Consider the following 26,232-nt stretch of genomic DNA (forward strand, 5'->3'; position numbering starts at 1 on the left):
TAAAGCTACAGTTACCACAGTGGGTATTTTAAGATAAACTATGGGGTAATTTTGTGAGGTTCTATCCTGGTGCAGAGCCTCATGAGGAACCAGCATGATGGCAGGGATAAAGCTACAACATTAGAGTTTTGCCTCTACAGCCCACGTTTGCCTCTAGAGTAATTTACCATGTTAAAGGCACTATATATATAAGGGCAAGTGTTGTTATTGTGAAGTTGTGTGCAGGAGACCAGCAAGTGGAAATGATCATCATACAAAATCATACCCACACTGTTTTATGTACATAGGCCTCAATTTTGTGATCTGTGAAAATTTGAGAATAACAGTGCAAGGTGAGAAAGGCCTGCAAGCTGATTGGTTGTCAGTTGTAACATTGTGTCACTAGATGCATTGAAATGAAGGATTTTTTGGCCTTAAAGTGAAGTCACTTTTCAAGCATGTCAATGTACATTGAAGTTTATAGTTGAAGCTCGAGATGACGCTTGACTCCAAAGCGGTATTGGTGAAAAATCTGCACAAATTTGATCAGTTTAAATTTAACCGAATTGAAAAAATTTTAAAAAAAGGTTGCAGGAGTTGGACTTTCACAAAGCCTTAATGGTTAAATGTACCAGGATGTAGCTACACAATCACTTCAATGATAGTAGAGGATATAAAGAGAGGTTAGCAGGCAGTAGAGACTTCTCTGGGTAAAGTTAAGAAATAGAAAACGATTATAGACTGTAGAGGGAGGTATTTATAAGCCCCCTGGCAGTAGCTGTGAAGTAGCAGTTTGTATAAATACTGAAATTAGAGCTTGTAGCAAAGGCAGTGCAGATTTCAACTTCCATATAAATTGGGATAAGCACATGTGCTCATGTCAGAAAGGTTTTGAATTTCTTCCGTGTGTCCAGTATAGATTTTTTCGTAACAATGGGGGGAGTTTAGTGAGCAAGGGGAGATGAGCACAAGCTCTGGCATGGATGAAATCCCCAAAAAGTTGCATCAGGTCAGGAACCTGATGTCATTGTACCCACTTCCAGGTTTGACCTGCTGAGTTTGGAGGCAAGCAAGGAACAACCATGCAGCTAGTGGCAAACGAATTACAATATGCAAAGAGCTGATTAAGTGTGATATTAACCCTGCATGTGTCTTTAACAGGCAGTCCATGGGTTCCATGAGTTGCCCGCATGAGGTGAGTACATTGCTGGGAGTGATTGTGAATTGAAATTCACATCCTGGGAAGGCCTTAAACACTGAAAGCAGTGAGCTCATGGTCAGTCACTGTGAAAGGCTTGTGCTCACAGGATTACTTCTGACAGTCTGAAATTAATACTGGAGAGTCAATTGTAGCTTCTTGGAATTACTTACAAGTGCCTAGGAGCATAATCACCTGCACCTCAACTTTGCTGCTGTCAGGCTTCACTACAGTATGGGGCAACTTACACAGTGTTGGCCCGAATCTGTGAGGAGAATCAGCCTCAGCAGCACCAGCAGTAACAAGAACAGCCACAGCACCAGGACCACCAACATCAGCAGCAGTAGCTGCCTTCCCTTCCCTGCAGTAACATGCTGCTCCACAGGTCACGGGGATGGACGGAGAGCTCCAGCTCAAAGGAGGTGATTTCCCAGCACAGGGCAGATAGGCAGAGGGTGAGCTTCCTGAACATGACTGAGCAATAATGCAATGGGCTCTCATGGCAGTTCATTAGTGACATCTGCAAACTCCTGGAACCTCCTTCTGAGAGGAATGGGCGGTGACACATTGCCAGAGGCTGTCAACACCACTACAACCCTCAATTTCTTTGCTTCTGGCTGCCCCCAGGGATCTGCTGCAGACACTTCCAAGATATCACAGTCAGCTGCCCAGAGGCGCATCACCCAGGTCCCCAAGGCCACAAATTATATCAACTTTGCCATGAGTGAGGCCACTGAAACCCAGGGGAGTGTCAGCTTTACAGTTTAGGCTGGAATTCCACAGGGCCAGATTATATGCATGTGGCAATCAAGGTACCATCAGATCAACCAGGTGTCTTCATGAATCGGAAGGGCTTCCAACCTCTTAATGTCCAGCCAATTTGTGACAGCCACAATATTATCATGCATGCCCATGTCAGAGAACCAGGGAGTTACCATGACTTTTTACTTCTTGCCAAACACATCAGCTGCAGATTTACTCTGCACCACACAGCCTCAGTGGCTGCCTTCTGTGAGATGAGGTCACCCACTGCAAACCTGGCTACTGACTCCTGTGAGAAATCTTACCACTGAGCCAGTGGAGAGATATAACAAGAGTCATGCCAGGGTAATAATGGAGCATGCGATTGGGTTGCTCAAGATACAGTTCAGGTGCCTGGACAGATCTGGAGATGCCCTTCAGTATGCCCCAGCAAGAGTCTCCAGGATTGTAGTGGTCTGCACAACACCATGCTGCAGAGAGGAGAGGAGCTGCAGCAAGAGGAAGGTGGAGAGCAGCTGGCATTCGAAGAGGAAGATCCAGCTCTGGCCATGGTGCCTGCAGTTGCACAGCTGGCTGCCAGAGAGGCCTGTGACAGACTCATCAAGGAACACTCCACTTAACATATTGCATGCAGCTGAATGAGACCCTGTGTCTGCCTTCACCCCCTGCAAGACACACCTCATTCCAACAGTCAGTCACCCACCCATTACAGTCACATCCTTTCTTCATCATAAAGATTGATCATACCATTTACCTGAAGGTGAATGTGTATGCAACAAAGTAGAGGGCAGGCAAATGAGGAATTCAAATAAAGTCTTTAATTTATTGAAAGAAACATCATTATAACTCCATTAACATTGCTATAACCACTCAAGTGAATTCCTTGTGCAACTAAAACCTCTTTCTCATCCACTAGCTATTACACCTATGTAGTGTAACCCCTGTGGCTTCAGCAGAGCTGGAGGCAGACAGCTCATTCTCCTGCTCTGAGACATGAGATGCCCATAACGAACATTGTCTTTGTTTTGGAGTCTGTGAAAGGCTAGTAAAGACTGTCCGCCTGCATCCCTACTGGGACAGACTCCGTTACTGGGGAAGGAGACAGTGTGTGTGGCTCTGTCTGAAGGGGCAAGGGCAAAGGCTGAGAAGTGAGAGCATCTTGAGAAGAAACCCCAATGTCATGCACCCTTCCCCCTCTCAGGGCCCACCTGCAATTCCCTACTAATCACAAGCAGGAAAGCACTTTGCTGAATGTCAGTGAGGTGTTGTACCACCAAAGCGAGGCTTTGTATCATCCTTTGTAAAATCGGAGTGTGTAGTCTAGCGGTCTGGGTTAGCACATCGGTGACCTGTTGTATCTGAATCTCCATGTGGATGACCACTCTTTCCATGGAACATCAGCACAAATGCCTGAAACATCATGGCAGTCATGCTAGAGATGGACTCCTCCATTCTCTCTCCAAGGGTGTGCATTGCCTCTGGAAATGCTGACAGAAGCACAGGTATTTCCCACTGCCGCTTCATAATTAACCTTTTCAGTGATGACCCCGAGGCTCAGTATCTAGATCCAGCTGAGCAGAGCTTGGAAGATCCCAAACTCTCTGACGGGGTCTCTCCACTTCTGTCCCTGTCTCCAGCACTTGCTCATGTGCAGTGTGCTCCTGATCATGTGACAGCCAAGTTATCTCTAATGCAGGACCCACTGAAGTGTATGTATCTACGCCGGTGGATTCTGTGCAGAATTCATGTGTCAGTTTATCTTGAAAACTGTTCACTCTCCTCTGAAGATGCCTCAGCTTGGTCCCTCAGCAGCTGCTCCATCATCGTGAAGGAACTGTAGGAGATGAAAGTCATGAGGTGGTGCCGCCACTGATAAAGGATACAAACTAAGTATAGTGCATATCACAAAATTATGAAGCATTTACCCAAGGGTAGGCCATTTGAGCTGTTGTCTGCATGGTGGCTCTCTGCAAGAGGTATAACCCCATTCCGCTGCCTTTTCTCTGTAGCCCTGCAACTTTTTCTCATCAGATAATTATCCAATTCCCTTTTGAAAGCGCTAATTGAATCTGCTTTCACCAGGCTCATGGGTGGTGTATTCCAGACTCTAACCGCTAACTGTGTAAAAAGGTTTTTCCTCATGTTGCTTTTATTTCTTTTGCCATTCACCTTAAACCACTGTCCTCTGGTTCTTAACCTTTCTGCCAATGAGAACAGTTTCTCCCTATCTACTCTGTCAGACCCCTCATGATTTTGAACACCTCTATCAAACCTCTCAACCTTCTCTGCTCCAAGGAAGACAATCCCAACTTCTCTAATCGACCCTCATAACTGAAGGCCCTCATCCCTGGAACCATTCATAAGTCATGTTTACATCTTTCCTAAAGTCTTCACTTCCTTCCTAAAGTTTAGTGCCCAGAACTGGACACATTACTCTAGTTGAGACCAAACCAGAGTTATACAAAAATTTATCATAACCTCCTTCCTGTTGTACTCTACTTCTCTATTTATAAAGGCCTAAATCCCTTATGCCTTATTAACCACTTTCTCAAACTGCCCTGCCATCTTCAATGATTTATTCACATATACTGCCACATCACCAACCGCTCCCCCCCCACCCCCCGCCCCCCCCAACCCCCACACCACTGTGGTCTCTCTGTTTCTGCACTCCCTTTAGAATTGTATCCTTTATTTTTTATTGCCTCTCCTCAGTCTTCCTCTCAAATATATCACTTCACACTTCTGCATTAAATTTGATCTACCACATGTGCACCTATTCCACCAGTCTGTCTATGTCCTCTTGAAGTCTACCAATATGCTCCTCACAGTTCATAATATTGCCAAGTTTTGAGCCATCCACAAATTTTGAAATTGTGCCTGAACACCCTAGTCTTGGTCATTAATATAGATCAAGAAAAGCGGTGGTCCTAGTACTAACCCCTGGGCCACCCAACTTTATACCTTTCTCCATTTCAAGAAACAACCATTCATCACTAATCTCTGTTTCCTGTCCCTCAGCCAACTTAATATCCATGCTGTCACTGTGCCTTTTCTTCCATGGACTTCAACTTTGCTGACAAGCCTGTTGTGTGACACTTTATCAAACTCCCGTTGGTAGTCCATGTACACCATATTAGTCACATGACCCTCATCAACCCACTCTGTTACCTCATCAAAAAACTCACGTTAGTTAAACAAAATTTGCTCTTAACATATCCATGCTGACTTTCCTTAATTAAACTTCATTTGTCCAAGCGACTGTTAATCTTGTCCTGGATTTTCCTACCACCTGAGGTTAAACTGATTGGTTTATAGTTGCTGGGCTTTCCTGACAGCCTTTTTTGGACAAGAGTGTAACATTTGCAATTCTTCAGTCCTCAGGCACCACCCTGTATCTAAGGAAGATCGGAAGATTATAGCTAGCGCTTCCGCAATTTCCACCCTTACTTCTGTCAGCATCCTTGGAAGCATCTGATCTGGCCCTGGTGACTTATCATGTTTAAGTGCAACCAGCCTTTCCATTGCCTCCTCTTTATTAATTTTTAGCACATCCAATGTCTCAGCTAGCTCATCCTTCCTTGTGTATTTGGCAGCATCTTTTTCCTTGGTAAAGACAGATACAAAGACAGATACTCATATAATACCTCAAACATGTTCCATAATCTGCCCCAATCCTCCTTTTAGTATTTATATGCCCATAGAAGACTTTTGGGTTCCCTTTTATACTAGCTGCCAGTCTCTTTTCATACTTCCTCTTTGCTTCTCTTATTTCTTTTTTCACTGTCTCTCTGAGCTTCCTATAATTGGCCTGGTTCTCACTTGTATTATCAATGTGATATGCGTCATATACACCCTTTTTCTGCTTCATTCTACTTTCTAGCTCTTTTGCCATTCAGAAACCCCTGGCTTTGATTGTCCTACCTTCTCCAATCCACCCCCAATCAGCCCCCCTCCCTGGGACTCATGGCAGTTTAGTTACTGTTGACATCAAATTCACATGAATGACTGTTAAGTGCCAAATGGCAGTGCTTCAACTAATGCTGCTATTAGGTTTTTAGGCCATCTCCACCTCTCTATCACTGATGCCAAGTGTTTGCCACCCTGTTAGGTAAGGGAATCAAAGGTTATCGAGGGTAGATGGGAATGTGGAATATAAAACACAAGCAGACCTTATTGAATGGTGGAGGAGACTTGAGGGGCTGAGTGGCTTACTCCTGTTCCTATTTCTTATGTTATGTTTTAATCTCCAAGGTGTCATCCTCCATTTTGGTGAGGTTGGCTTTGGCTGCAGGTGCTCTCCTGATTCTCTGCCTTCCCCTTGAGTTGTGGGCTCTTTTCTCCTGCAATGAGCAGGCAGTGTTGAGGATGGAATGATAACATTTGAAGAGGGTGACTGAGGAATGGGTGCAAAAGAGCATGAGGGTGAGTGCTGTCTGTTCAGTTGGAGATTTGAGAAGGAAGATGGGGAGAAAGGAATTTGTGGAACTGCAAGGTGTGTCAGCCAGAGGAGCGCTGTGCAGGAGAGTGCCAGAGAGGTCAGAGAGTGATGAATGGAATGACACTTATCTTGCCAGATCTAATGGGGTCATTAAACGTTTTACTGCCCCAAACCCTGGGAAGCACACTCCTGCTGTTGACAGCCTCTGCTACCTCCAGCCACACCTGCTTCTTTAGGATTGTTGGTCATTTCCTCTCACTTTCAGAGAAGAGGACTTCTGCTCTAACCATCACCACCTCCAACATTACCTCCAGGGAAGCGTCTGAGAACCAAATCAGAATGTTGTGTGGCATGGAGGGGAACTTCCAGATGGTGGTGTTCCCATGTGTCTGCTGCCCTTGATCTTCTAGATGGTAGCAGTCATCGCTTGGAAGCTGCTGTCTAAGGAGCCTTGGTGACTTTCTTCAGTGCATCTTGTAGATGGTGCACACTGCTGCTACTGTGCGTTGATGGTGGAGGGGCTGAATGTTTGTGGATGTGGTGCCAATCAAGCGGGCTGATTTGTCCTGGATGTAGTCAACCTTCTTAAGTATTGTTGGAGCTGCACTCATCCAGGCAAGTTGAGAGTATTCCATCACAATCTTGACTTGTGCCTTGTAGAAGGTGGACAGTCTTTTGGGAGTCAGGAGTTGAGTTACTCACCACAGAATTCCAAGCCTCTGACTTGCTCCTGTAGCCACAGTATTTATATGGCTACTCCAGTTCATTTTCTGGTCAATGGTTAACCCCAGGATGTTGATAGTGGGGGATTCAGAGATGGTAATGTCATTGAATGTCAAGGGGCAATGGTTAAATTCTTACTTGTTAGAGATGGTCATTGCCTGGTACTTGTGTGGTGTGAATGTTACTTGCCACTTGTCAGCCCAAGCCTGGATATCGTCCCGGTCTTGCTGCATTTGGACATGGTCTGCTTCAGTATCTGAGGGGTTGCAAATGCTACTGAGCAATGTGCAATCATCAGCGAACATCCCCACTTCTGACTTTACGATGGAAGGAAGGTCATTGATGAAGCAGCTGAAGATGGTTGGGCCTAGGACACTACCCTGAGGAACTCCTGCAATGGTATCCTGCAACTGTGATGATTGATCTCCAACAACCACAACCATCTTCCTTTGTGTTAGGTATGACCCCAACCAGCAGAGAGTTTTCCCCTCGATTCCCATTGTCTCCAGTTTTGCTGGGGCTCCTTGACGCCACATTCAGTCAAATGCTGCTTTGATGTCAAGGGCAGTCGCTCTCACCTCACCCCTGGAGTTCAGCTCTTTTGTTCATGTTTGAACCAAGGCTGTAATGAGGTCTGGAGCTGAGTGGTCCTGGTGGAACAAAACTAAGCAAGTGCCGCTTGATAGCAGTGTTGATGACCTCTTCCATCACATTACCGATAGGGTGATAATTGGCCGGGTTGGATATGTCCTGCTTTTTGTGTACAGGACATACCTGGGCAATGTTCCACATAGCCGGGTAAATGCCAGTGTTGTAGCTGTACTGGAACAGCTTGGCTAGTGGCGCAGCATTCTCTGGAGCACAGGTCTTTAGTACTATTGCTGGAATGTTATCAGGGCCCATAGCCTTTGCAGTTTCCAGTGCCTTCAGCCATTTCTTGATATCAGGTGGAATTAAACGAACTGGCTGGAGACTGGCATCTGTGATGTTGGGAAGCTCCGGAAGAGGCCGAGATGAATCATCCACTTGGCACTTGTGGCTGAAGATTGTTGCGAATGCTTCCGCTTTATCTTTTGCACTGGTGTGGTGGGCTCCCCCATCATTGAGGATGGGAATATTTGTGGACTCTCCTCCTCCAGTGAGTTGTTTAATTGTCCTCCACCACTCACAACTGGATGTGGCAGGACGGCAGATCTTAGATCTGATCTGTTGGTTGTGGAATCGCTTAGCTCTGTCTATCACTTGCTGCTTATGCTGTTTGGCACGCAAGGTGTCCTGTGTTGTAGCTTCACCAGATTGACACCTCATTTTTAGATGCCTGCTGCTGCTCCTGGCATGCCCTCCTGTACTCTTCATTGAACTAGGGTTGATTCCCTGACTTGGTAGTAATGGTAGAGTGGGGGATATGCCGGGCCATGAGGTTACAGATTGTGGTTAAGTACAATTCTGCTGCTGCTGATGGCCCACAGCACCTCATGGATGCCCAATTTTGAGCTGCTAGATCTGTTTGAAATCTATTCCATTAAACATGGTGGTAATACCACAAAACACAATGGAGGGTATCCTCAGTCTGAAGTCAGGACTTCAACACAACAAGGACTGTGTGGTGGTCACTCTTTACTAATAGTGTCATGGACGGATGCACCTGCGGCAGGCGGGTTGGTGAGGATGAGGTCAAGTATGTTTTTCCCTCTTGTTGTTTCCCAGTCTAGCAGCTATGTCCTTTAGGACTCGGCCAGCTTGTCCTGTGATGGTGCTACCGAGCCACTCTTGGTGACATTGAAGTCCACCACCCAGAGTACATTCTGAGCCCTTGTCACCCTCAGTGCTTCCTCCAAGGAGCAATGATTCATTAGCTGAGGGGTGATAATCAGCAGGAAGTTTCCTTGCCCATATGCCATGAGACACCATGGGGTCTGCAGCCAATGTTCAGGAATCCCAGGGCAACTCCCTCCTGACTTATAAGGCTGCCACCTCTGCTGGATCTGTCCTGCCAGTGGTGTTGGTGGTATTTGGGATATGATGTGTAAGGAATGATTCTGTGAGTATGACTATGTCAGGCTCTTCCTTGACTAGTTTTTTGGGGCAGCTCTCCCCAATTTTGGCACAAACCCCCCAGATGTTAGTAAGGAGGACTTTGCAGGGTCAACAGACCTGGGTTTGCCATTGTCATTTCCAGTGCCTAGGTCGATTGTAGGTGATGCAACGGAATGGCTCACTAGGCCATTTAAGAGTCAGTCAGCCACATTGCTGTCACATGTAGGCCAGAGGACAGCAGATTTCCTTCCTTAAAGGGCAAAGTGTTTTTACGGCAATTGACAATGGTTTAAGGTCATCATTAGACTTTTAATTCCATATTTTGTATTGGATTCAAACCTAGGTCCCCAGAGCATTACCCTGGGTCTCTGGGTTACCAGTCTAGTGACAATACCACTACACCACCACTGCCTCTCCTAACTTAGATGATGGAATAGGAATCCACACATCCAGATTTGCCAATGACATATAGATAGGTGATATTGTAAAGAGTGTTGGTGAAAGAGTAAAATTACAAAGATGTGATAGTTTGAGCAATGGTGATTACGTAAGAGACCATGCATGATGTTTTCAGACAGTAGAGGGCTTGGTGGAAGAGTTGGAAAGGAGATGTATCTTATATCCACAGAGGCCAGGAGGCCCTCCAGACGGTATGCTCAAGAGGCAGCGGGAATAAATAGCCTTGGAGGTCAGTGTTACATGGTTCTTATGACTTATATAATTTTGCAGCTATTTTCAAGAAAACTTATTTCATCTTTAAGATCTGCATACTGCAGCCTCTATGACAGTGTGACCTCTTCCCATGCTCACCATAAAAGCTGCAATCTGCTGCTTTCTTACTTCTTGCTCATCTACCCTTAAGACATCAAAATATATTGAACTCATTCATTAATATAAATTAAAATGTATTTTTCTGTTTCAATAACCACAGAGAAAGCTAAAAATCAATAGCAACATTGGATTTGCCAATATATCACATCCATCCAGTAATTCTTACTTGTTTGTCATTTGCCTCTTAAATTATCCAGTGTTATTCCTGACATTTTAATGTACGCACGGGTAGATAATAGATTGACAGACCCATTTTAACACTGAGTCCTTCCAGACTTCATTAAAAACTGACACTTGATCTGGTTCCCCCATGGACTTGCAAAGTCTGAAAAATAAATTGTAAAGCAGGAATGATATGAGATTGTAAGATGAAGTCCAACAGTTATTAAACTAGAGAAGAACAGCATAGAGAAGCTTCTAAGTGTGGTAGACATAAGAAGAAAAGATTATTCTTTGAAATTTATTTTTGGTGAGTTGTCTGCTGTCATGCTAAGAGGTCTCAAGTGCTGCAACATTGCATATTTTCTTTATTTTTAAGCTCAGTATTTAACAAAAAGTGAAAGGGGTGTTTTAATTCTTTAACATGCTCAGTACTTCCTGTTGTAGACAATAAACATAAAGCACAAAAACAACTAAACACGACGTTTCCTTGGCTGACAATGAAACAAATGTAAGTCAGAAAAATTTAACAGAACAAAATTGGCCCAAATCTTTCCAGTCAGAAATCACCCTTCTACTTTGATCACCAATTTCAGCTAATAAAATTACACTCTCTTGCCCTAGTCTGTGTATCCCATTTCTGCAATAAAAAATCCCTGTTTGCCTCTGAGGGAGGCTACCAAATTAGCACCAGTTCATGTCAATTAAAGGTAACTTTATGCTTTGGACTCGGATCAGCAATGGATCAGGTTGACAATGTTCACACCTTAGAGATACTTATGCTCCATTAATATGATCTCAGAAGTGAAAGGGGTGTTTTAATTCTTTAACATGCTCAGAACTTCCTGTTGTAGACAATAAACATAAAGCACAAAAACAACTAAACACGACGTTTCCTTGGCTGACAATGAGACAAATGTAAGTCAGAAAAATTTAACAGAACAAAACTGGCCCAAATCTTTCGAGGATTGGCAATTGCCTGTTGAATTGCTGCACTGCTCCTGCTTTTCTGCACCACACCGGAGCTCCTCATTTCTGATCGGCACTTCTGATCCCGGCTTTTTCAGAAATGCAGGGCTTACCTCCAATCTAATGGCTTCCTTGTAGTGCTGGATTGTCAAAGGAACATAAGCTTTTTATGGCACTAGTGCTGTTTCCTGTTAAATGTTCACTAACACACTGAAAAGCTGGGGCCTTTAAGCCAGCTTTTCGGTTATTAGCATATGAGTATCTGAGTAAATGGGTGAATGTGTAGGGGGTAGAGTGGATGAGGTACGTTGGTAAGGGGGTAGGGCAGCAGATGGGTAAAGTAAGTGGGTACAGGGGTAGGGTGGCAGGGTGGTGGGGTGGTAGATGGGTAGGGTGGCAGTTGGATAGGGTGGCAGGTGTGTAGAATGGCAGGTGTAGTGTAAAAGGTTAATGTAAATAGACAGTCTACATTATCAGTGATGTAAGATCACATGATAACAGAATATGCTAAGCGATAGTTCTATGAGAAGTCTTGTGCTAAGCCTTACCCTCTGCATAGTTAGGAGAATATTTAATAAAAGTTAAAGTTTACCAGCAATCTTGCATCCAGCAGTCTCTATCGATCCTAAAAAAGGACTCATCAGCTAAGACCCAAACGATGATAACAGCAGTAAGGACAATGAAAAAAGCACAGAGTGAACAGCCTAGAGATGAAAAAGCAGCATGCAAAATGACTGCAATGAAAGGACAGCATGGAACCAAACTCTAATGGAACTAGAAGAAAGGCTAGAAGAAAAACCATGGAGAAAATCTTATCCTTACCAGAGTGCTTTGAACACATGGAAGGCCTGGATCAAGTTGAGAAGTGGCAGAACTGATGATGTAGCTTACCACATACAAAACCACTTTGGGAACAACAAAGAAGCCTAGCAAGGAGCAGGTCAGTACCCTTCTCTACATCATAGGAAGCAGTGCAGACAACATAATGGTCAGACAGGGCATAAGTGAAGAAATGGTGACATACAAAGATGTTATAAAAGCTTTTGACACATATTTCAGCCTTAGGAGGAACACAATCATAGAAGGTTTGAAGTTCAATAGACATACACTCAAAGACTTGGAGAGAGCGTAAATTCCTTCATTAACATGTTATATCAACTAGCTGAGAATTGTGAATATGCAGCCCTGAAAGATGAATTAATTTGTGTTCTCATTGTTTTTGGAATCATAGGGGAAACTTTAGCAGATTTATTATAGTCAAGGAAGGAATTAATGCTGTCAAAGGCTGTGCAGTTAACAAGGCAGTCAAAAGTGTGACAGCAAGATTGTGTACTTATTCAAGGTGACAGGGAGATTTCATGGAGAAAAATGACTGACAGTACAGTTTGTAGGACACAGAAGTATTTTTTTATTCATTCACAGGATGTGAACTTCGCTGGCTGGGCCAACATTTATTGCCCATCCCTAGTTGCCCTTGAGAAGGTGCTGGTGAGCTTCCTTCTTCAACCGCTGCAGTCCATGTGGTGTAGGTGCACCCACAGTGCTGTTAGGAAGGAAGTTCCAAGACTTTGACCCAGCAACAGTGAAGGAACGGCAATATATTTCCAAGTCAGAATGTTGAGTGAAATGGTAATGGTTGTGAGTTTGGAAGGTGCTGTTGAAGGAGCCTTGGTAAATTCCTGCAGTGCATCTTGTAGATGGTACACACTGCTGCTACTGTGGTGGAGGGAGTGAATGTTTATGGATGTGATGCCAATCAAGCAAGATGTAAGCTAAAAAGCTGACCTCAAGCAGGGTGATGCACAGTGGGGGTAGTAACCACCTTGATATTTTGAGTACCTCTCCTGTATCCATTGGTTAGGATAGTTAAAAAGATGATTGACACTGGGCAAGCTACCAGTCCCCAAAAGAGTGTCATAATGGTGGTGGGGCGCTGAGGTGCTGCTGAGGTGGCAATGCTCATTGGGCAGCTGCCTTCTTCAGATGGAAGGAAAAGGGAAGATTGAAAGATCGAGGAAAGAGTTTCCTAACACTTTGAGGAGACAGTGGAATCTGCTATCACAAGCTGTTATGGGCCGTATACCTTTCTCTCATTAGTTAATGTATCATATCTAAACTGTTGCTTCTTAATAAACTCAATAACCTATCTTAAAATTACATATGAATAGTGACTGCCGATTTAGGTATCTGTGGGCCCGAATCCAGAAACCTTACAGGGGGTTCACTTGAGTATGCACTAATAAGGGTCTCCAGAATGGTGGTGGTCCACTGTGACATACATAACATTGCACTGCAGAGAGGAATGGAGCTGTGAGGAGGAAACTGCAGACCACTCATCATCTTCTGGTGAGGAGGAGGAGTAGGAGCAAGAGGAAGAAGAAGAGCATAATGTGCCCAGTGCTGCTGGAGCTGCACATCTGGCTGCCAGAGAAGACCATGCTGGCCTCATAGAGGAATGGTTCAGATAACAAACAAAGCTAAAGCTCTGTGGAATTGTAACCCTGAATGTTCTGGGGCCCCCCTATCCCCCAATGCACAAAGCATTCCCACAGCCATTGTTGTGGTCACTTTGACAAATGGATCAAAGGAGTCTCAGGTACAGGTCATGATCATTTTTTCAAGCAATTGCAAGGAGAGAACCATCCCAATGCAGCTTGAGATAGCACTCTGCTAAACTACAAGTATTCACCATATTTATACATTATTGATCACGTACGAGAACAGTTTCCAGATTCTGATCTTGTCAACATATAGGTTTACATTAAACAGACACCTCTCTAGTAACAAAGGTACCAAGGTGCAGGCATCATCTGTCCCTACTTTCACCCCTGGCGGAGACCATCCCTCCCATCTCAACTAGGACCATCTGTTCTTTCACTATTTGCTATAAACAAACCCAATCTTGGTTGTTTTTCAACCTAAGACACCCAATCTATCATATTTGCATTCCTCTCTGTTCGGCCTGGCATTGCTGATGGTCACAGGCTCAGAGGGTGTGCAAGGTTCAGATTCCTCTCTGTCCAGCCTGGCCTTTAACTGTACTTGCAGGCACTGGCTGCTTGGATATTTTAAGTATTCCATTCCCTTTCAATAAGTTCTTAATGTACCCTTATAGTCCCCCCTAACAGCCATAAATTGCTCCATCACAAGCACACAATCCACACTCACTCCACTCTGGGTGTGCCATTCTGGTGAAACCTTTTGTCCACTGGGGAATTGGAATGCTGCAATGATGAGGGCAAGACATATAGAACACTTTCCTCATTTACTATTTCACAAATTAAGCAACGTTTACACAGTTCCAAACACTTAAGTGAATCCTGTTATGTCACTATGAAGTCTTCCTTTTCCACTTCAATGTATTGCTACTCTGCAGCTTCAGCTGAGCTAGAGGCAGGCTGCTCATTCCCTTGCTCTGACAGATGAAGTGCTCATAATGGTGTCCTCTGGGTTTTGCAGCCTGTGTGTGTGCTGCCAAAGGTTACCTCGCCTGCACCTGTGCAAGTGAAGGCCGGGTCATCAGGGCAGCACCTTGAATAGGGTCCCTGCTTCCATGTGCCCTTTCTCCATCCTCCCTCAGGCAGCCCACCTAAACATTACCTGGTAGCAGGGAACTGGGGACCACTTTGCTGTGTGTCATTATGGCATTTGTTTGATCCTCTGTAAACTGACAGTCAGAGTGTCAAGACCAATGGTGTGGACCAGCATGCACTCAGTGGCCTGCCACATCTGATTCTCCAAGAGGTTGGCAACCCTTTCAATGGAGGTGGACATCATCACAAATGCCCAAGATATCACAGCACTCATACTAGAAATGGTGTCCTCCATTTTCTCTCCAAAGGTGTGCATTGCTCCTGAAAATGCTAACAGAAGCACACATTTCCTGTTGATGCTCCACAATTATCCTTTTCATTGATTGGCCCCCAAGGCTTCATATCTCTGTCCAGCTGAACAGAGCTTGGAGTGTCCTGCACCCTCCGATGGGTCTTTCCCCTGCTGTCCCAGTCTCCAGGACCTGCTGCTCATATTCATGTGTACCTTACCGTATGAAAACCTAGGTATCTATGATGCTGGTCCCACTGAGGTGTGGGTATCTGCACTGATGAAGGATGCGGAGGAGTCATGTGATGGTGCATCCTCAGAGGGCTCACTCTCCTTTGAGGACTCCTTCAGCTCCTTCCTCATCTCCTCAGTTGGGACTCTGCATGCACTTGTGGGAAGTAAAAGGCTTAGGGCAGAAATTTTCAATTGGCAGGTGGGCAGGGGTGCATGCCCGACCCACTCGAGCGTGAAATGATACATGTTGATGTCAGCTGCGCATGCCAACGATAACGCACAGTGGCACAATAGTTTGGTCAGCTGGCATGCACCGGAGATGGCAGCGCACCCGCCAACAATTAAAAGGCCTGTTAAGGCCATTAAGTAATCTATTAACTTAAATTTTTCACTGCCCATCCAACCTAATGGTTGGTGGACAGGCGAAAAGGCCAGGCGGCCTTTGCATTTTTTGGAAACCTCATCCATGGGCGGGATGAGATTTCCAAAAGCAAATAAAAATAGAATAAAACTTCTAAAACTGAATTAATAACATGTTCCTGCTTATGTGACAGAGTCACATGAGGGGACATGCTTTATTACATTTTCATTTTCATGGCTTTCTTTTTTTAACAATGCTTCATCTCCCTGAGCAGCTCTGTGCCTCATGGAGATTATGAAGTGCTCACTCGGGCGCATGTGTGAAGTTTGCGCTCAGCCCGCTCACCCTCCTCCCCCTCCTGCACGGTCTGTAAGTGTGAAATTGTGGTCCAGTCCCAATCACAGGTGGCAGAGGGCTTTCCGACCGCCCTCTCCTGCCCCCGCCGAGCCCGCCTGCCAAGGGCAAAATTCTGCCCATAAGTTATTGCTAAAAGTAGGTGAGATTGGGTTCCAAGTTACCATTGTACATATCATAACATTTAATGTATTGATGACATCAATTCAACATGAGTGACAGTTATGTGCCAAGTGATAGTGCTTCATCTAATGGTACCCCACCTGGTCACTGGGCCACCCACACCTCTTCTATTGCCACTGGCTGTACCGCTACCACCTGGCCGGTCTCAAGGGTTTCCTCTTCCATTGCAGACAAGGTGGCCATGACTGCAGGTCCAGCCTTGGTTCTTTGTTTCTCTCTGGAATAATGGGTTCTCTTCTCCTGCAATGAGAAAAGACAAAGAGAGCTATGAGTGTGAGAAACAGAATGAGGGTTGAGGAATGAATGATAACATTTAAGGAGGGTGGCTGTGAGGAATAGGTGCAAGAAGGCAATGAGGGTGAGTTTGAGAGTTGTCTGCTGAGTTGGAGATTTGAAGAGGAAGTGGGAGAGAAAGGAATGCTTGTGATTACAAGATAAAAGCAAAAAACTGCGGATGCTGGAAATCCAAAACAAAAATAAAAATACCTGGTAAACTCAGCAGGTCTGGCAGCATCTGTGGAGAGGAATACAGTTAACGTTTCGAGTCCGTATGACTCTTCAACAGAACTAAGTAAAAATAGAAGAGAATATAAGAAATATAAGCTGGTTTAAGGAAGGGAGGGGCGATGCGTAGGACAAGTAGAGCTGGATAGAGGGCCAGTGATAGGTGGACACAGCCAAAAGGTGTCATAGACAAAAGGACAAAGAGGTGTTGAAGGTGGTGATATTATCTAAGGAATATGCTAATAGGTGACATTAAGGGTAGAAAGCAGGACAAGCAAGGTACAGATAGCCCTAGTGAGTGTGGGGTGGGGGGAAGGGATCGAAATAGGCTAAAAGGTAGAGATAAAACAATGGATGGAAATACATTTAAAAATAATGGAAGTAGGTGGGAAAAGAAAAATCTATATAAACTATTGGAAAAAAGGGGGATTGGAAAGTGGGTGGGGATGGAGGAGAGAGTTCATGATCTAAAATTGTTGAACTCAATATTCAGTCCAAAAGACTGTAAAGTGCCGAGTCAGAAAATGAGGTGCTGTTCCTCCAGTTTGTGTTGAGCTTCACTGGAACATTGCAGCAGGCCAAGGACAGACATGTGGGCATGAGAGCAGGGTGGAGTGTTGAAATGGCAAGTGACAAGGAGGTCTGGGTCATGCTTGCAGACAGACCAAAGTGGTCACCCAGTCTGCGTTTGGTCTCTCCAATGTAGAGGAAAGTGCATTGGGAGCAGCGAATGCAGTAGACTAAATCGAGAGAAGTGCAAGTGAAATGCTGCTTCACTTGAAAGGAGTGTTTGGGCCCTTGGACGGTGAGGAGAGGGGAAGTAAAGGGGCAGGTGTGGCACCTTCTGCGGTTGCATGGGAAGGTGCCATGGGAGGGGGTTGAGGTGTATGGGGTGATGGAGGAATGGACCAGGGTGTCCAGGAGGGAATGATCCTCGGGACACCCTGGTCCACTCCTCCATCAACCCCTACACCTCAACACCCTCCCATGGCACCTTCCCATGCAACCGCAGAAGGTGCAACACCTGCTCCTTTACTTCCCCGCTCCTCACCATCCAAGGGCCCAAACACTCCTTTCAATTGAAGCAGCATTTCACTTGCACTTCCCTCAATTTAGTCTACTGCATTCGCTGTTCCCAATGCAGTCTCGTCTACATTGGAGAGACCAAATGCAGACTGGGTGACCGTTTTGCGGAACACCTTCGGTCTGTCCGCAAGCATGACCCAGACCTCCCTGTCGCTTGCCATTTCAACACTCCACCCTGCTCTCTTGCCCACATGTCCGTCCTTGGCCTGCTGCAATGTTCCAGTGAAGCTCAACGCAAACTGGAGGAAAAGCACCTCATCTTCCGGCTAGGCACTTTACAGCCTTCCAGACTGAATATTGAGTTCAACAATTTTAGATCATGAACTCTCTCCTCCATCCCCACCCACTTTCTGATCCCCCTTATTTCCAATAATTTATATAGATTTTTCTTTTCCCACCTATTTCCATTATTTTTAAATGTATTTCCATCCATTGTTTTATCTCTACCTTTTAGCCTATTTCAATCCCTTCCCCCCACCCCACCCTCACTAGGGCTATCTGTACCTTGCTCGTCCTGCTTTCTACCCTTTATGTCACCTATTGGCACATTCCTTAGATAATATCACCACCTTCAACACCTCTTTGTCCTTTTGTCTATGACATCTTTTGGCTATCTCCACCTATCACTGGCCCTCTATCCAGCTCTACCTGTCCCACCGCCCCCAACCTTTCTCCCCACCCCCCCACCACCCCCTCCCCCCCGCCCCCCCAAACCAGCTTACATTTCATCTCTCTTCTATTTTTCCTTAATTCTGTTGAAGAGTCATACGGACTCGAAACGTTAACTGTGTTCCTCTCCGCAGACGCTGTCAGACTTGCTGAGTTTTTCCAGGTATTTTTATTTTTGCTTGTGATAACAAAGTGTGTCGGTCAGAGGAGTACTGTGCAGGAGAATGCGAGGGACACTCACCTTGCCATGATGTCATTAAACCTTTCTTAGTACTGGATCCCAGATCCTGGATACTACACTCCTGCTGCTCACCTACTCTGCTACTTGCAGCCATGCTGGCTGTCTCCTCCTCCTGTCCTCACGGAAGAGGACTATTCTTCTTGTCCTCACTACATTCAACATGACTTCCAGGGATGAGTCTAAAAACTGGGGAGGGGGCAGTCTTCCCATATCTTGCCTCCACTCTGCACCAGTTTTCTGCTCCTCCAGTAGCTTGAATGCTTTAACCAGTATTGCCAATGTGAGACAAAAACAAAAAAATGCTGGAAAAACTCAGTAGGTCTGACAGCCTCTGCGGAGAGAGTAATTGATGTGACGTTTCGAGTCAATATGACTCTTCTTCAGAGTCTGCTGTCAGACCTGCTGAGTTTATCCAGCATTTTCTGTTTTTATTTCAGATTTCCAGCATCCGCATATTTTGCTTTTGTCAATATGAGTCCTGCCAGGGTCCCTTTAAATAGAAATCCTTCTTTTCTTGTTAAGGTGTATCAACTTGCCCAGCCTCCCTCAGTGAAAGAGCCTCGACAAAGCCCACTAATTAATTAAGTGGGTTCCTAACCTGGTAATAGTCCTGCCATTTTATCAGGGACTAAAATGATAAAATTCTGCTTCTTGTATTAATGTCCTTGTTTGCTTCTGCCTTGGCTGTCAGTGATTCCAGCTAATGGTTCTCATAACAAAATACAAATATCGTCCATTAATACTTATTATTGAAAGAGCTACTTCCCTGCACCTTGACGTAGTGAGAAGGTTTACGTTCATCTGATCCTGAGAGCAAGCTGGCAGGAATATAATTCCTGGCAGGGCCATCCAAGCCAAAATGGTTGAAAGATAGGACCCAGACTCTGTTTGGAGCTGTGAATCAGGCCAATAACCTGTTCAGATAAAAATGTCTTTCATTTCAAAAACAACCCACAGTCAAAATGAGTGAGTTACAGACTTGAAAATATAAGCATCACCTGTAGAAAATGATAATGCCTTGGATGTTATCAAGATGATACTTCAATGGAGTCAAATATCTTGCTGTAAATAGACAGCAGTGGAAGAAATAGCTTTCTTCGTGTGTAATTAGGCAATAGGCCTAGTAACAAAATGGGCAAGATTAGCAAACTCAGCACAGGCTGTACACAACAATACTCATGCTAATGTGATGCCCTGCCATTGATCCCACCAACTACAGCAGATTTAGTTGGCATTGCCAGGCATATATGCCAGGATCAAGAGCCAAGCAGCTGCATATTCCCTTTTCATTCAATCAAAAGCATTTCACTGAAAATATTATGAGCCTGACATCCTTCTTCTATGCACCTGTCAAAAGCCCTGTTCCTGAGTACAAAGCAGAGAAAAGAGCAATGGAGGACAGTGATGCTGGTTCCAGCCCTATATGTTGTCCAAGGATTTTGTAGGTGTCCACACTAGAAGTAGCATACCTAACTTAAATAGAAGTGCCTAGAAGTAGCATAAACAAGACACAATCACTTCATTGAGGTAGGAGGGAGCTATTGAAACTTTTGTTTCATTTGCTACAAGTATACCAGGTAGGCAGCGAAGCACAGATACCCCTAAATCTCCCATCCCTCAAATCAAAGGATCCCAAAAGGTCAACAGCAAGGCCAGGGATGTAAAAGTGGCTTTTAATCCCCAGGTGCTGCCAAGCTTCCTTGAGGCTGGAAGTCTTCTGGCTGCTGTTTTGGACGTCAGCTGAAGGTCCTAAAGTGGGCAATCATTCACATTAGCGGATCCACATTTACTGGAGGTAGAACTTCATGTGCACAAGCTGTATCTTCTTTACAGAAAATCATGCATTAAAAAAATGCCAAAAACTCCAATCACATATCCATAAATATTTCTTAGTACCATAATTACCTTTTGTGCCAAGGAATGTATTTGGTGGAGCTCCAAGTTTACCACTCCTGCAAGGCGCTCCCTGGATGAGATCAGGTTTAGTGGTGGTAGGATAGAAAGGTTACTCAGAAGTCTTAATGGTCTGAAGTGTCTCTTGTCTTAGTGAAGCAGTTGTCACAGAGGGAACAGATTTTGTTACAATAGCAAGGAAAATTGGGTCCATCTCTCTAGGTTTAGGCATTGTAGGGAGACTTACAACAACATCTCAATGTCACTTCTCAGAGAGGTGGCAACTCAGGAGAGGAGAAAACAGATTTTTAAAATCATATAGAAGAGTCTTATTTAAAAGAATTGTTACAGACATGATGGGGATTAATTTAAATAACCCTAATTTCTCCACTTACTATCTGCCCGTAAACAGAAAGGTGTTTTTGAGTTTTGATTTCCCACTTTATAAGCGGAAGCGTGTTTCCCACAATCCTTCCATTTTGGAGTGATCCAGTCCGCAAACTTGAGATGATGTAAAATAAGCGGGGTTGTTTATTTTACACACACACAAAATGTGGGAAGGGATTTTGCAGCATCTTCCCCTTTTGCATTCATACAATAAAAGAGGGATAAGGGAAAGAAAGGGGTTCAGGGGAAAGACCATGATAATAATAAGAATTATGGTTTCAAGTGAGTCCAGAGTCTAGAATCAATGCCCAAGGAAGATTCTTTTAGGTGGCTTTGTCTAGCAGAATTCCTGGTCTTTGTCCTAGGAACTCAGTTGCGGGTTGAATCCATTGAAGATGCAGCAACGTAGTATTGTACAAAACAAAAATACCTGGAAAAACTCAGCAGGTCTGACAGCATCTGGGGAGAGGGATACAGTTGATGTTTCAAGTCTGTGTGACCCTTCATCAGAACTAAAAAACATAGAAATGAGATGAAATATAAGCTGGTTGAGGGAGGTGGGACAGGTAGAGTTGAATAGAGGGCCAATGATAGGTGGAGGCCAAGAAGAGACTGCCAAAGGTGCCATAGACAAAAGGACAAAGGGGTGTTGACGGTGGTGATATTATCTAAAAGATGTGCTAATGGGGATATTAAGGGTAGTAAGCAGGACAAGTTAGTGGCAGATGGCCCTAGTGGAGGTGGGGTGGGGGGAAGGGATCGAAATAGGCTAAAAGGTGGAGATGAAACAATAGATCGAAATAAATTTAAAAATAGATGGGAAAAGAAAAATATATTTGTAAGAAAATTATAAATTATTAGAAAAAGGGGGATCGGAAAGGGGGTGGGGATGGAGGAGAAAGTTTGTGATCTGAAATTGTTGAACTCAATATTATGTCCAGAAGACTGTGAAGTGCCTAGTTGGAAGATGAGGTGCTGTTCCTCCAGTTTGCATTGAGCTTCATTGGAACATTGCAGCAGGCCAAGGAAGGACATGTTCGAGGTTGGGAGACTATGGTCATGGTCCAGTGGGAGGTAATGATCCCACCACTGTACATCAAGCCATTGTTTCCAGTACTGTCACTGACCTCATCTCCTCTGGAGATCTTCCCTCCACAGCTTCCAAACTCATAGTCTCTCAACCTCAGACGGCCCGCTTCTACCTCCTACCCAAAATCCACAAACAGGACTGTCCCGGCAGACCAATCGTTTCAGCCTGTTCCTGCCTCACGGAACTCATTTCTTGCTATCTTGACTCCATTCTCTCTCCCCTTGTCCAGTCTCTTCCCACCTACATCCACAATTCCTCTCACGCTCTACATCATATCAACAATTTCCAATTCCCTGGCAAAAACAGAATTACCTGGAAAAACTCAGCAGGTCTGGCAGCATTGGCGGAGAAGAAAAGAGTTGACGTTTCGAGTCCTCATGACCCTTTGCCCCAACTGCCTCCTCTTCACCATGGATGTCCAATCCCTCTACACCTCCATCCCCCACCAGGATGGTCTGAGGGCTCTCCGCTTCTTGCTCAAACAGAGGCCCGAACAATTCCCATCCACCACTACTCTCCTCCGTCTGGCTGAACTTGTTCTCTCACTGAACAATTTCTCCTTCAACTCGTCTCTCTTCCTCCAAATAAAAGGTGTGGCTATGTTTACCCGCATGGTCCCCAGTTATGCCTGTCTCTTTATGGGGTATGTGGACATTCCTTGTTCCAGTCCTACTCAGGCCCCCTCCCACAACTCTTTCTCCAGTACATCAATGACTGCTTCGGTGCTGCTTCATGCTCTCATCTAGACCTGGAAAAATTTATTAATTTTGCTTCCAATTTCCACCCCTCCATCATTTTCACATGGGCCATCACTGACACTTCCCTTCCCTTCCTTGACTTCTCAGTCTCAATTTCTGGTGATAGACTGTCCACCAATGTTCATTACAAGCCTACCGACGCCCACAGCTACCTTGACTACAGCTTCTCACACCCCGCTTTCTGTAAGGACTCCATCCCATTCTCTCAGTTCCTTCGACTCCGTCGCATCTGTTCTGATGATGCCACTTTCCAAAACAATTCCTCTAACATGTCTTCCTTCTTCCTTAACTGAGGTTTTTCACCCACGAAGGTTGACAGGGCCCTCAACCTTGTCTGGCCCATCTCCCGCGCATCTGCCCTCACACCTTTCTCTCCCTCCCAGAACCATGGTAGGGTCCCCGTTGTCCTCACTTATCACCCCATCAGTTTACGCATTCAAAGGATCATCCTCCACCATTTCCACCAACTCCAGCATGATGCCACCACCAAACACATCTTCCCTTCACGCCCCCTGGCAGCTTTCTGAAGGGATCATTCCCTCCGGGACACCCTGGTCCACTCCTCCATCACCTCCTACACCTCAACCCCTGCACCTCAACCCCCTCCCACAGCAGCTTCCCATGCAACTGCAGAAGGTGCAACACCTGCCCCTTTACTTCCCCACTCCTCACCGTCCAAGGGCCCAAACACTCCTTTCAAGTGAAGCAGCGCTTCACTACTTCCCTCAATTTAGTCTACTGCATTCGTTGCTCCCAATGTAGTCTCATCTACATTGGAGAGTCCAAACGCAGACTGGGTGACTGCTTTGTGGAACACCTTCAGTTTATCCGCAAACATGACCCAGACCTCCCTGTCGCTTGCCATTTCAACTCACCACCCTGCTGTCATGCTCACATGTCCGTCCTTGGCCTGCTGCAATGTTCCAGTGAAGCTCAACGCAAACTGGAGGAACAGCACTTCATCTTCCGACTAGGCACTTTACAGTCTCTGAACTTAATATTGAATTCAACAATTTCAGATCACAAACTCTCTCCTCCATCCCCACCCCCTTTCCGATCCCCCTTCTTCCAATAATTTATAATTTTTTTACGAATATATTTTTCTTTTCCCACCTATTTTTAAATTTATTTTGATCTATTGTTTCATCTTCACCTTTTAGCCCATTTTGATCCTTTCCCCCCACCCCACCTCCACTAGGGCCATCTGCCACTAGCTTGTCCTGCCCTTAATGTCCGCATTAGTATATCCTTTAGATAATATCAACACCGTCAACACCCCGTTGTCCTTTTGCCTATGACATCTTTGGCAGTCTTTTCTTGGCCTCCATCTATCACTGGCCCCCTACCGAACTCTACCTGTCCCACCCCACCTCTACCAGCTTATATTTAATCTCATTTCTATATTTTTAGTGCTGATGAAGGGTCATACGGACTCGAAACGTCAACTGTATCCCTCTCCACAGATGCTGTCAGACCTGCTGAATTTATTTTTAGGTATTTTTGTTTTTGTTCTAGATTTCCAGCATCTGCAGTATTTTGCTTTTATCAAAGTATTCTTGTATCCTGGGTACTGGTTCATTGTGCGAGTGAAATACAGAGTTCTTTCTGAAGATCAGACTCTGAGAGAGATGGAGGTCAAGTGCAGGCTGTTAACCTGAAGTCCAATTTTCTCTTCTGAGATTAAACCACAACTGAAGATAAAATTCAAAAGCTGTATAACTGAAGGAATTCAAACAGCTCAAGTCTCAGTCATGTGACAGGGTGGTTTCCGGCTGAGCTATTCAGCTAATGAGGCATCCTTGTTAAAACCCATTGTTTTGAGCAGATAACTGAAAAACCATTAATACAACATTAGAGACGACAAGTCCCAAATAGCTTTGCCTTTACCCAGAGCTGGCTGGTGCAGACGTATTGTCTACGAATCCTTTGTGTTGGCTTGGCTGCAGTGTTTATACAATACAAGTCATATTCCAGGAGGATGATGAGTTGGCCTTTGTCCATGTTTAATCTGCTCAGAAGCTTCCAGAACTACCATCATGTGGTCAGCTGCGGCCATTTTATCAGTCCGGCCATTTTATCAGTCCGGCCATTTTATCAGTCTGGCCATTTGTCCATCTTTTAAAAAGTAATAAGTTTATAAAGTAGCCAGGATAATATAGATAGATAGAATTTCCTTCCTGTTTTCTGATCAAAACAGAATAGGATTTGTTTTAGTTAAATGACATAAATGACAAATGAACTGTTTGAAGAAAATATTATTGTGAAAATTAAACCTTTTCAGTATGTTGTTTATATATTATTAACTAAAGTGAGAAAATATGATTTTATGTGTTAAGTGAAAATATCCCTAAGCAAAAATCCTCAAGTTCTTTTTTGAAATCAAAGTGATATAGTGGAACTCTGGCAAGAACTGGTTTGTTTATATGATGTGGGAATGTAGCTGTGATCAATTTCTGGCTCAAGACTGCTGAGTTGAAAACACAAATGTGTGTTCAATCCCAGAGTTAAAAATAGACCAGATCTTACTGAAATGTTTTATCTCTCACTTATTTGATTGGGAGCCGTTGGCCCTTTTGCTGTCATTGGGCAATTTTAATGCCCCTGAGGATCAGCATTGCAATAGCAGCACTGTTGATGGTAACCATGCTGTAGCCAAGGGTATCCTTAATCCCACAGATAGTGACCCGTAGCATAATTAAATATTATGAAATGCAGTTATTTTTTCATCATGCACCTGGCTATTGATATAATACTTTTAAATTTACTCAGCATACTACAGGACTGGGGCAGTGATGACATTGACTATAACGACTGAAAAACATTGTTCTTCCATTTTTCATTTTAAGATAAGTGAAAGTTTCCTAAAACACAGATTGGAATGGCTATGATCATAAAAAATATTTGTGTCATACGTACAGTTAACCTTTATTCCAACATCTACTTATAAAACCTACAAAATTATAATTTTATCATTTCAAGGTGGTCATGCAAACAGCTTAGATATTCTGCAAACTCGTGTCCTGGCCAGAAGACAGAAGAGAAAAATATATATATATACATATATTATACACAATCAACCTGGCTACTTTATAAAATTATTATTTTGTTTTTAAAATGGACCAAGCCTTTTCCCTGACTAGTCTTGACTCATACCAGTGGAATTTTTAATCTTCAGAATCCAGCAGGGTCCTTGCAATGGGGAGAGGAGCTGGCTGAGAAGAGGATGCAGGAGGTTTCCCCCAATGAGGACATCGATGGTGATGAGGGTGAGAGGTTCCTCGAAGGTGGCTTTGACAGCGATGAGGCCCTCACATTGGCCAGATGAGGCAGGTGCGCTCAGGAGGCCCTCATAGCTGCTAGGTTTGTGGAGGATGTTGACGACATGCAGTGAGGAGGCACCATAGATCCTCACTTCGCATCTATGAGTGTTTGACTCCAGTCTGACTTATGGCAGCGCACATACCCTCATACACGAGCAGGATGAGGTTTCCTAAAACTTTCATTAAATAAATAAATAAATAAAAATTCTGAAATATAAAAAACATGTCCCATCT

Source organism: Carcharodon carcharias, chromosome 11, assembly GCF_017639515.1.
Source record: "Carcharodon carcharias isolate sCarCar2 chromosome 11, sCarCar2.pri, whole genome shotgun sequence".
Classification (NCBI taxonomy): domain Eukaryota; kingdom Metazoa; phylum Chordata; class Chondrichthyes; order Lamniformes; family Lamnidae; genus Carcharodon; species Carcharodon carcharias.